Source organism: Typopeltis vanoorti, chromosome 4, assembly GCF_054136105.1.
Source record: "Typopeltis vanoorti isolate ZY-2024b chromosome 4, IOZ_Tvanoo_1.0, whole genome shotgun sequence".
Classification (NCBI taxonomy): Eukaryota; Metazoa; Arthropoda; class Arachnida; order Uropygi; family Thelyphonidae; genus Typopeltis; species Typopeltis vanoorti.
The window spans coordinates 38,616,037-38,629,661 of NC_143552.1; the positions used below are offsets into that span (position 1 = coordinate 38,616,037).

Here is a 13,625-nt window from a genome sequence, read left to right on the forward strand (position 1 = left end):
ATGCGATAGCAAATATTACTTGCATTAGTCATTTTTTTTATTAATACACGGCATTTATTGTTGATATGTGCATATCACCAATAGAATTGACATTTGAGTTGGTTGCAGAATAAACGATTGCCCACTCTGTATTAATTTTTTTTTCTTCTGAAGGTGATTCTTGATGACACGGTACAGCTTCCTCGAATATTTCGAGATCGAAAGAAATTAATCCAATCCGTCAAGAATCAAACTCTCTATTTTGTGAAAATATTTCAATTCGTGGTCAGTAAACTTGATGTGAAAGCGTTATCGATCTATTAATAACCATCTCGGGTGGTTAAATATTTTGCGAACAATAGTCCAAGCTCGTACACTCAACAGGAGACCATTAAGTGCCTAAAAGAATGTTAAATCAATAAGTGAAATTCAATTTATACGAAGGTCAGTTTGTGGAACAACTAAACTATAGAGTTGCTTGCAAATGTTCTGCAGATTGTCGTTAGCTTTGAAGAATGATCTCCTGTACATTTTATAAACACGTTTATTAACGTGAGATGAAGAGCATGTTATAGGTTGAGTTAGCAAGCAGAATGTGCGCTATTCGTCTGACATAAACACTGGACAGTTACTCGATTAACCCACGACATTCTGCAGAGTGAAGGCGAGACGTAATGTATTGGTGTGTTTGCAAAACTCGTCCACTCTCTTTCAGAATTTCAACTGTACTGAGACAATCGTTTCTCTTTTGTGAAGTATTTCTGGAACTAAACCATAAACTACAATTGGTAGTATTGGCTGTAATTACGACCGAAACAATTGAGGCTATGAGACTAGTTTCTTGCATCTCCTTTACGTGATACACGCTACTAGTGTCCGTTAGGAAAACTCTGCAATCTCCGTATATCAGCTAAACTGGCTTCAGCTGAAACACTCTTCTTTGGTTTTTCTAATAAAATTCAGCTAACGCTATTTCTTTTCCAGAGAGAGAGAGAGAGAGAGAGAGAGTGAAAGAAAATTCATTTCAAGCAATATATCTTCGTACGCTGTGTTGAAATAAGTATTGCAAATGTAAATGCATTTCGAATATCGGCCAAGAAACGGAAGGTTGTCTAGAAACGTCGTAAGGAAATCTTGCAGGATAATATGGATATAATAAAGCAGGAACCGAAGAAGTCTGAAGAGCTCAGGCTTGTATTAGGACACTAACTTAAAGAGTGCACAATCTCGCATTCCGTAGAATGGGAAGCTACGCAGCTTCCCATTCTTCCCATTCTACGCAGCTTCCCATTCTACGCAGCTTCCCATTCCGTAGAATGGGAAGCTGCGTATATGACAAACATCAACCATGGCGGGGGGGGGGGGGACGGAGATAGTTGAGAGATATAAAGAATATCCTGCTTGATCTTTAGAATGTCGGAGTATGCGACATTCTAAGGATCTAAGATTCGTAGAGTGTCGCATACTAATGTCGCAGAATTAAAGATTCTAAGGATGAGTTCCGGAAAAGGGACACCTCGTGACTCATCGCTCCATCTCCAACACATCTAAATCGTGAGTGCCCAGTCCCACAAATGAAATTTGGTAACAAATGTGACCGATCTGATTTTCCCCCCGTGGTATGGACTTGAGTAGTTGGTTGTAGTGTCTGGGAAGATAAATGGTGACAAATGTATGACACTTAAGGATGATGCAGTGACATCTACGAGCACATTGTAGCACTTTTACTGAACCGACTCACTATCAGGCTTGCATTAAATCCGGATCTCAACCTGACATAAAACGTCTGGAAAAAACAAAGAAACCCAAAGTATGAAAGAGAGGAAGAGATTAAAAAATTTAGGAAGAAAAATTACGAATTCTTGATAATTAAGAATGTGCCTTTCAAGTGACGCTGAGTTAATTTGGATTTTAAAAATTGCATTTTATTCGGGAAGTATTTGTTTCCCTGATTAAAAATAAGACCCGAAAATATGCTACTGATAAATAACTTTTATCGAAGTTTTGTTGCGTTACTTGCTTCCATATTACTTTTAAACAACGGAACACTAGATTATTATAATTATAAAAAGATGTCATAGAGACTTACATATCAGCTGTGGAAATCCCACGTTAGAGATAAAATAACTATGAATTCATTGCTATCACACATTCTGCATGCCTTTCTACTTCCTCATTGCCTTAAGCATACATGGTGTTGATTTATAGAATTAAATTTCATGGCAGTACCATTAAAAAGGTATTTATACCTTTATTGCCAATGATGGGACGTGACAAACAGTTAAATATAAATGATATGTTGAATATTACCCACCAGAACTGATATTAAAATTTGCGAATTTATAAAAGGAATTCTTAACTCACATTAAAATTATATATATATATATATAGTAGACAAAATCCGTAAATAATTTAAACATCTCGACGAAGACAAATTAGTTACCAGGCTTCTGAAGTATTAATGAAATTTGAACTTTCAATCCCAACAGAGATCGAGATACATCCGCAAAGGCTGGGGGAGAGGCAGACACTGGATGCCATTGGGGAGTTGCCAATTTACATGCAAGCAACGTCTAATGACCAGTTTGCAAAGATGAGTTAATTCACACGGATTCAGACACCGTTGTTTCAACAAGGGTAACCATGGAAACGTCAAATCAAGAAATTCTCTTGCAGAGAATTCCTCAAATGGCAGACGAGCCTGATCTCTCCACATGACCTCGTAATCGATGGCGGTCTGCAAGTACCAGAGCGCGAGTTGAGGAGCCACTCGAAGGGTTAGCTGGGCACAGTTCGTTTTATCCTGAAAGGCTTTGATTTCTTCTTCATTCGAATCTTTGAGCTCATTCAGCACCAGACTCTCCATGCACTTCACGATAAAATTACATATGTGAACTTCTACGTTTTCCGAATACTGCAACAATAATTCGTCGATGTTAATCGTAGCTCCGTACCTCAGCACCAGCAGTATTTCATTGGGCGTGAAATCGTAAAAGAAGACACCGTTTTCAAGACACAAGATATCGACGAAGCAAGTGCCTTCGTCAAAGGTCAACTTGGAGACGTTCGCCGTTCGGAGGAAATAAGACAGCGGGGTCTCCTGCACTGTTCTACTATCAGGAATGTCTTTTTCTGGCCATGACCATAACTCACTTATCTCAGTCGCGTAAAGGAGCTCTTGTGTCATGAGTTCCCTGCAGTTGTCGAATTCGTTCATGCATACAATTACTTCAGCCACAAGACTCATATCACTAATATTCTCCCAAAAGCATACCTTGGCCAGAGAATAAATCACACTTCTTTGAAAATCATATTCCTCTAAGCTTTTCACCATAGCTGATTCGTCCCAACCATATTCATAGTTACCTATTTTCTCAATTTTCCACTTGCGATATAAATCTAATACTACTCTGATCTTGGATTGGCTTGTTTCGTTGTTTTGAGAGAGATCTAGTAGTGTGTTAATGGCGGAAGTAATTTCTTCTGATAATGTAGGAACGTTGGAGACAAGCACGGTAGCCATACTAGATTACGGCGAATATGTGTGTTACATTTATTTGATTCTTTGATTGTTCGTTTGATGAATTTGTTGTTATTCGCTTTCACATTGTTGAGAGGCAACAATCCCTATAATAATGTGTTTGGATGCGCCCATTTTTAATTGAAAATTTTACTGGCTTATTTATTGAGCACCTCCGATTGCTCACCGCTTCAGGAGGTTCTCAGATAAAAAGGGAGTACTGCAGCTCATTCTATTCTTTCGACATGATCTACTTGAAGTGCGACTGTTACGTTGGCCCATTAATTTCATGAGATGACTTCCGAAACAATTAAATTGAAAATACTCAGTCTTAACCCTTCTCTCGATATTAGGACCTTGTGATTTTTGGTGTACTAATTAAGATTAGCGAATAACTGTGTTTCCAGAATGTGCAATTACATAACAGATAAAAACATCACAGAAGATTATTTTAGGATTATACTTGTATTTGAATTTCAGTTTACTAGTATATATGTTAGGCTGAATGCAAAATGGGAAATTCTGCAAAGAAGGGAAGTACACCATAAAAACTTTATCTTTAGAAACGGAAGTTTGAGGAATGAAATGAATGTTTGAGATTAAAGACTAATCCTCTAAGATAATGTTGATATAAATGAAGAGTGAAAGAATGAAGTAAAGCTTGAGGAAGATTTGTTTGGTGGCAGTGACTGAGAAAATTAAAAATAAAGTTTCAAAAGCAGAAAAAGTAAAAATTTAAAAAATATGAAGGAAAAAAACAATATTATTACGTATTAAATATTATTACGTGACACTTGCAGGGAGTCCAAAGACTCCTCGAGCGATGGCAACTACTCTACGACTCTCTGTCTCCACCACTCAATCCACCAACTACAACTAACTGCAACTACACCAACGTCATCTACTGTCTATTACCATTATTATTTTCACAGACAATCACAAACATCCATGCCCACGGCGGGATTCGAAACCGCAGTCTTTAGGCTGGAGAGGGGATACGCTAACCACTCGACCAACCACCCAACAAAAAAAACAATAAAAAATACAATAAAAAATAACAAAACCAGGCAACCAACAATAAACATAAATGGTACTTTTAAAATATGAATGCCAGAGATAAAGATGCGCCATTCACAATTATGAGGTCTTCCGTGTTTGTGAGGTTAACAGTAGACTTTTGTACGATGGATGGTAGGCCTGGCCCGTTGTTTACGATTACTGTTGTGGCAATTTACATTAAGATACGGGAGTCAGAGCATGAATTCTCTCTCTCTCTCTCTCTCTCTCTCTCTCTCTCTCTCTCTCTTCTCTCTCTCTCTCTCTCTCTCTCTCTCTCTCTCTCTCTCTCCCCTGCCCTTCTCTTCCTTATTATCATAATCATCATACTTCTCATTCATCCCCTATACAATAGAATATTTCTGGTTTTCCCGTGTGAAATGCCAACAGTTACCTGCTTTTTCAATCATGCTTTATCAAATAATGAGTTGTTTTCACTTCATATTGCTGTCGGTATGCAGTTGATATTAGCATGATGTTGAACCTAACTAGGACCATTAACAATAGTTCTATAATTGTTAATAGAAATATTTTAATTTAATTTGAGAAAACAAGTCGAATTACAAAGTTTGTTTAAGTCTGGAGATCGACCTTTAATTCCAAAAGTTTATGCTGGATTTTATATCTAATAAATAAATAATTGCTTATTATTGAATGTTTTCAAGTTGCCATTTAATATACAAGCTCTTCTAAAGGAAAGTGTATGTTCATTTTTTATTAGTATTTTTTTCTAAAACATTGTTTTATTTAGAGAGGGTGTACGTACATTCGAAACACAATATTTAGATCATTTCTCTTACACATAATGGTTATACAAATGCTGGAAATTATAATAAGATTACTCTTATGTTTCAGGAAGTCGGAGAGGTCCTATGATTAACGTTGTAGTTACAGACAGACAATGCACGCTTCTCCATACATCCAGTTGTTTTCATTAATAGACAGTAGAATACAATACTAATGTAATTATTTTAAAGTGTTTTAAATTTATAATCATATTAAACTGTTAACTTATACGATAGAACTAGTTTGGAGACTTGCAATGTCTCGAAAAACAATTTATTGTTTTTCGAGACATTGCCTCGAAAAACAATTTATTTATGAGATTAAAAGAATGGTGACGATCACGTCTCATTATGGATAAGTTTAGAATAAAAAATTACAGTTTAATTCAATTTGAATCACAGCGCTATCGAAACATCGCAAACAAATACATTAATCTCTTAAGGACATAGTTGCCTTTGGGGAAGTGATTCTTGGAACTCTAACGACACTCCCACTTCCTATACCATCACTTCCGGAAAGTATAGAAAGAAGCAGGGATTTTGCGACAATCAAAATTCATTATCCACTTCTTTTTTTTTTATTTATTGTGAATCACAGCGCCCTCTCTTGGTATAATAATAACGGTTAGTCAGAACACTTTATTTCAACCCGCACCTCTTCCTTTTTATTACAGCCCTTGTCACTAAATGATTTTAAGCAATATTCACGTCATGGATTTTCGAAGTATGAAGTGTTGTTTCCGCTTTTGTCACTAAGATGTTGTATCGTCATTTCCGGCAGCTTTGCTTCTGACAGATTCGTGAACAGATTAAAACACCTTGTTTAACAATACTAAAGATTATCGCTCAGTATATGACGCGTGTAATCCTTTCCCCCCTTGAGGGTTCGGAGGGTAGGGTTCGTTACCTAATATTCACCGGTAAACATTGGTATCCTGTTCCTACGGGTTACTAACTAACTGACTTATGAGCACACTTCATAATGCTTGTTTACCCAAGCATGTCGTTATCAGAGCAAAGCCCACCTGTCTACAGCGTGACAAAGGTCCTTTCACTCTAGTTGCTAGATAGTTTCGTTGTGTATATGTGTGTTACGAGTGAAAGAGTAACTAGTCAACGCGATGGAAAAAAAGCGAGGTAGTTGAATTAAATTAAATCAATCTTCTGTTTTATGGTGAGTGTTAAGAAAAGAAATTGTAGAACAATTCTTTGTCAAAATTCAGTTTTATCAACCGTGTTCATTCTTCTAGTGTGGAGAGCCCTACGTTTGTGTTATTCAGTTTTAAAATTCTAAGGCTAAAATGTGCATTTCATCTTGTGTGCACGTGAGAAAAATCTAGCTGAGAATCTGGTTTTCATTATAAAGGTAAGCATGTCTTGATCAGTAGTTAAAATATACTGAATTTGATTTGAAATAAGATCATCTCTGTTGAAAGCGACACAATGGATTATTTTTGAATTATTCTCTTTATAACTGTCTGTTTCTGACTAATCACCGAAATAGGAAAAGTGAAAATCTAAAATAGCGATGACAGCCGGTTATTGGATTCACATGTTGTGTGTGTCATTTGTCTTTCATGCTAACCGCCATCCATCAGTAATTTTATATGGCAATTCTAAAGCGTTTTGATCTTACTCATGTTATGAGCTGTGGTCTCCCAAGTGGATTTCTAAGTAAATAAAAAGGCTGCAGTATTCAAGCTATCAAACTTCACTTTACCTAAAGGGACTCGTCATAATTTAGTCGAGTGGACAATAACACGAAGTCGCCATTTCTATAACTTCTGGAGTTCGTTTGGCGGTACACATAACGGACGCTGTATTTTCGGTAAATAAAAGATATTCTGAAATAATATTATTACTAAAGGTGATTCAGCAGCAGGTGATTTTCATTCGCCGGAGTATATACATCTCCCTGTCTGTTAGAAGCCAGAAGTGACTTGAAAACTTTGCACGCTTTGTCTGTTAAAGTAGAGCATCTAGATTATTTAACCTTTAGACCGCTAGCAGTATTGATTTACGATAAATTTACAATATCTCATTCGTGGGATTATCCTAAAAATCACTCTCATATACGTATTGCTATTATAAAAATTTTCATCGCATATATTTCTCGTGTATATAATTTGAGATTTCTGCGTTAACGCACGCGCATTTGTCATGAACGAACTGGTTTAAGTGAAGGGAAGCACTCAATGAAATATTAATAAAGGGACGATGCTATCACAAGCGAGTTTCGTATTTTATCATGGGAATGAAGCTACCCAGTCTAAGTGCGTATCTTCTTCTGTCCAGTTGTCTTGTTTGCGTGAAGAAAAATAGTCCTTCCAGGAGAGAGGACTCTTCCTTATGAGCATTCATAAAGATTCTTCGAGTCCTACGGGATTTGAACTTGGATTTTTTCAGTTCAAGAACATTTTCGATATCGACTGAACTACAAAGACTCATATCACCAGACTGCACAACATATTATACAATGCAGCGAACTAGTCTCAGACCTTTACCGACTAAACTCATTTTACATAACTCAAAAGATCCTCGCAAATACCCGATAACTTTCGAGTTGATGTCTGCATTTCTCAAATTTATTGTTAACACTTCATTTGTTTGATATGTCCCTGAATGGGTTGACTAAACAAGCAATAAAATCATTATAATAACATCAAATAACACAAACAAGTCATTCTGCATTTTTCGAAACGAGTTGCTGATACTTTTGTTCTTGTAATGCATGAAAAATTTTGATTTTGTTCCCAAAATAGCACTCACTGATAAATGGAGGAAATGTCATATTTAATGATCCTCAGCGGCAAAAAATGGGTTCGTATCTCTTATCACTACAAATTAATTTCAGTAATAGGAACACATTAAGAATTAAACATGGCTGTCAAAAGAAATAAAATGAACTGTCATGTTATTTCCTTTAAGTAAGGGATCATCGGCTTATAAACTACGAGGGTCATATGAAAAGTTCTGCGCAGCACATGCGTGGCTAATGAAATGAAATAATAGTTCCCACCTTCACTCAAGGCGCAAGCTGGACTCAGAAAAACACGCCATGTGCTCACTTTCTGTTTCTGGTGTCTTAGCACCGCGAAATAAGACTTCAAATTGGAAGAAAATTCTACTCAAGTCATGCAATAATAATTAGTAACAAGTTACAGAGGACAGACCAGTGGTTATTGGTGAACAGTCTCTGGATAAATATTTGAGCAAAACCTGATGAAATCTTAAATGAATCAAGCACCTCAACCACACCTGTTTTCAGAATTCTGACTGAAATTTTGAAAAGCAGATGCCACATGTATGTCCTGCACGAACACACACACACACACACACACACACACACACACACACACACACACACACACACACACACACACACACACACACACACACACACACACACACACACACACACACACACACACACACACAAAACAATCGTCACTCATGTCAAGATTGTACATGGAATAAAGGAAATACTTGCCATCCATCCATACTCTAGAAATTGTCTATTTTTTTCCAAAAATTCGCTGATTCTACTTTTTTTTTCACGTAAAGAAGCTTTCTTAATTAACAAGTATGGATGAACGACAAATACTTCCTTTATTTTGCATACAATATTGACTTGAGTTCTACAGATGTCAATCTTTTGACTTAGTGGAAAGAACTACTCCTTGGGATTCGTTGCACAACCACTGACGAGGTTAATGATCAGAAACCTCGTCAAATGATCAGACCGGACTCGTAAAACATATCGACAAAATAAGGTTTTCTGACTGTAATAGAAGACTCGCCTAAACATTGTTTAGCAGTGCTAACACTGATTACGTGAAGTCCTGGAGTACAGGGTGCAGGATATTCGAAATAACCCTCGTATGTACTTCCAATACATATCATAAAGAAATGAAACAGATCCATTTAATTTCCTAGCAATCATTATTATTTTTACAACCATCAGGTGTTTTGGATATGCTTCAACATGTGCGATGACCATATAAGTGTAATCAACTAGCTGAACTATTTCTGTAACAAGGCGGATAATATTTTCTTTTCATTATCGGTATGGAAGTATTTGATGACATGACTAATGTTACGTTTTAACTCCCTCACCCCCGAGAATGGGCTAAAATCGATTATTAATTGTAAAATTAATATTTTCGTATTTCCCGCAATGTTAGCAGTTTTGAACAGCAAATAAACAAATAAATTAAATAATAAATAAATAAAATAATAATAAAAATAAATAACTCAGGACTCTTTGTTTAAAATTTTGTTTATAATAAATAATAAACAATAAAAAGTTACGTGGTTTCCACCCACGAAAGATTGTAAACGTATAGCACTGGAATCGTAGGTTGGCAAGTTTTTATTATTATTATTTTTTTTTTTTATATTTGTCACATAATCCGAAAACTCAGCTCAATAGACTAAGCAGGGAACGTTTTCACAAGCCACTTACCTTCAAAATCATGGCGACGTTGTTATACCAGGCGATGAAATTCATCACTTCACCTCCGACCTACTGTCGTTTAGCGCCCCCAGCTGTTAGTTGGAGAGCAAGTATGCTGACCTTCTACAACCAGACTGGCTGGTGAAATGTTTTTTAAAAAAACACGATTTTAAAATGGCAGACATCTGATCTGATTATTAAATACTGAAAGAACTAATTTTATGTTTTTTTTAATTTATTTTTTATATATAATAACTAAATTGGTATAAAGAGACAATCGAGGTTGGGGATGGCAGAGTTACAGACTAAGAACAAATCTCTGCTTACATACTGTATATACCACAGGAAGAAATTATATTCTACTTCTCTCAACTTTACACTGATTAAAATGGCCATATGAGGATGGATTTGATTTGACATTGGAACTGTCAAAATCTTTTTTTCCCTGTATCCAATTATGGTAAATTGGATACAGGGAAAGTATACATATTCGAATGGATATTAGCCATAACCCATGACGGTTTTTATTGTCAGCTGTCGATAAGAATTTTATTGGCGGCTATTAAAGTGAGCACATCATGTCATACTTTACGAAATAAATTCGAATATTAGCAAAACACGAAAATAAAATCACAAAGAAACGCCGTTGTAACTGGGTGCTCTTCGCTTTTCATTTACATTCAGAAGTCTATTGTCGTTCTCTCAGATTCTTCTGAAAATTAATCCCATGGAATAATTTGATGTAATCCATGTGTTTGCCTATGAGGTCTCTGAAATAATGTTGGAAAAATGTTGGGAAATAATAGTTCGCTATTGTTCATGTAAAATTCTTGTGTCGCCTACTCTTTTCTTGTGTCAACACATCCCGCAATATTCTGCAACGCATAAAAAAGTGAAAATTTGAAACATTTCTTGGTATAATTGAAGTGTTAATGAAATAACGATATCAGATAAACACATTTTCATTTTGCGACATGGTATGCAAGAATCCTATGAGTCTTGCTTTGAGCTCAAGTATGTTTGGCGCAAAGCAGGCCATTTTCAAAGCAAGAAAATTTCAAGACATTAAAGCACATTTTCACCTTTTAAATGTTAGCTGTGCAATGAACCTTTCTCGAAGTTTCACTACATATTTCAAAGAGAATAATTCTGAACTTGATAATTCTTAATCGATTCACATTGCTATCACTTATGCTATGACGTTAATGTAAAGATAATTTTACTACTTCGTTAATTATAATTTTTATACAGTTCATTTATACCGAGACCGATTCTGATATCGTGAATTCTCAGATAGAGAGAATATTAGCTGTTTAAGATAGCAAAGTCCACGTCTGTCTGTAAGATCTGTAATTTCGCTGCATGGTTTATTAAGCAAACTTTCTTATCAAAACCGATATACCCTTTGTTCTTGAATGTCACCTGAAACTGAAGCTTATCTCTGAGTTGATGTCGCATATCCTTCCGTTAAAAACCTTGTTAAATTCTCCTCTTCAAGCTCACAGTCTAAGAACATTTTTCTCAACAGAAACTATTATAACAGCACAGCACAGCAAAAATGAAAACATTTATGTATGAGAAAAATTCTCAGCAAAAAAGCAAACTGATTTTGTTTTTCAGAATTTTATAATCCATAAGGGATTTTCCTTGCTTAGCATTTCTTTGCTATTTAACAACTTGCTGAAGGGTTTAGAAATTCAATAAAAAAATAAAAATTTAAGAAATCAACACTTACTTAATCTTAACAAATTTTAATTAGAATCGAAAACAAAGAGAAGACCCCTTGATCCACATGTACCTATTTATTGCCAGTTCTGCGTTTTTTTTTTGTTTTTTTTAACTGGCCTGATGTAAGAGGGCGGCGCTGCCACGTACACTTCAACCAGAGATTGATAGGGGACACTAAAGTGATTTTGGTGACTATTTACATGATATGAAAAATGAATTAATAGTAAGAAAAGATACACAATTAAAATATTTTTAAGACTGTGTCAGTGAAAGTATAAAAATGAATTGGCATTTTCACATCCCAATCTTAGGCATAGGAAGAGCCATGCAGTGTTTATAAACTACTGCCGAAATCATTTTAGCTGCAGAAATAATTAGGACTAACGGTCAGATTTGAAAGAAACGTATAACTGCATTTTTTATGAGTCTGTGTTTCCTTGAATATTAAAATGTTTTTTAAAGAACTAAACCGCTTCTAATTGAAACTTATTGAGAAGGGAAAGTAATCATTCCTAGAAAAAAATCAAGGCTAACAACGTGTGTGACTTTTTTTTCTCGCCACGTGCAACATTTTCTCAAGAGAAAATGGACACGCACCGACTCTCGTTACGAACACTTTATTGAAAATTACAGTACTCAGAGGTACAAATCCTTCACCTTAATGTGATACGGTAAAGTGTCGTGAGTGAGATCTGTTGTGACTCAGCTGTTCGTTTCGCAACCAACACGGGTGTTGCCTTCTGTGAAGATAACTAACCGCAATGCTCTACTTAATTAGGTTATTGATATGTTTCAGGATTTAAATGACGCACCCAAACACAGATAACTTTTCCCGTACTCGCACTTAGGTCTGCTAAAGGATATCGTAGAAGTAACTTGATTCGTTGGATTTTCTACTCCCACTAATTTATCTGTGATTTTCAATGACACTTCATTCCATAACCTTGGATTCATGGTATCGTCTCTCTCCTTAGTTGACATCTGCGTTTACTCGAGTGGAATGCTTATGTAACTACCTGTGCCACTTACAATCCGTGGCTTAACAGGTTCTAAAACTTATCCTTCAAAATAATAGCATAAATGTCCTAGTGGGATAACCAGATATCTATCCAACTAAGTTTCTTACATTGTTTTCTATTTTTAAGAGTTTATAATAAATTGTTATTGTAACGATAGTTGCACTCATTCTCAGAAAATTGAGATAATTTGAAATTGATTGAGCGACGGTAATATAATTTTAAATAATTTTCAGAACAAGAAGGAATTAGAGAAACTCGCATTTAAAATTATGAGCTTATGAATAAAGTCCCTACTTGTTCCTAATATGCTTTTTATTATCACATTCACAGATGGGCCATATTATTTAAATTCTTCAGAGAGAGAGAGAGAGAGAGAGAGAGAGAGAGAGAGAGAGAGAGAGAGAGAGTTGACTCTTTCACTGATAAATCCGTATCTCCGTGTCAAATTGGCTCTTGGAAATTATAATGCTGAAGAATAAGATAAACAATCTGAAAAATCAGTTTATCAATTGATAAATAAAAATTGAACTATGAGTTCACTTATATCCTGGTTTAAAATATAAAAATATTACAACAGAAGACAGAGGTTTTTAAGATTTTTTGTCTTTTTTCCGATTATTAGGAATCATAGTTTCAGAGATCCGAATTTTGTGTTTTTTTATTTCTGGTAAACGGGTACCGGAAGAAAAAAATGAATGATTTCTTATCATACATTTTCTCCTATATTCATAGATATCCTTAAAATTAAATGAATAAAACAGAAGCTCATGCTAACAATAGCATTTTTGAATAAAATTCGTAAGACGATGTAAGACAGCGCAGATATAGAATTAGGGAAACGTTTCGATTTCCTATGCCAATATATCATTCTTAGTATGTCAATAAATGAAACCCAGAAATGTATAGTTTTTTTAAATGCAGTCATTAGATCTTTTAAAGACACTCTTCCATCATAAATGTCTCCTAATGATTTCCGTTGTAGAATTTTTAAAATCTCATAAAAGGGATACTTTTTAGTATCCGTGGTACACAAAACAAAACGGCGAACAATTAGTCAAGAGCATTCACACTCAATCTTCTTC

At 35.4% G+C, this 13,625-nt stretch overlaps 1 protein-coding gene across 1 annotated transcript in view; it reads left to right on the forward strand.

Annotated features, from left to right (window-relative positions):
• The first annotated feature begins 6,336 nt into the window (after window positions 1–6,336).
• Window positions 6,337–13,625, forward strand: part of LOC150107236 (uncharacterized) — a 49,740-nt gene continuing 42,451 nt past the window's right edge. The window contains exon 1 of the mRNA XM_090391744.1: window positions 6,337–6,706. The gene's annotated coding sequence lies outside the window, so the exon portion shown is untranslated. The remainder of the gene's footprint in view (window positions 6,707–13,625) is intronic.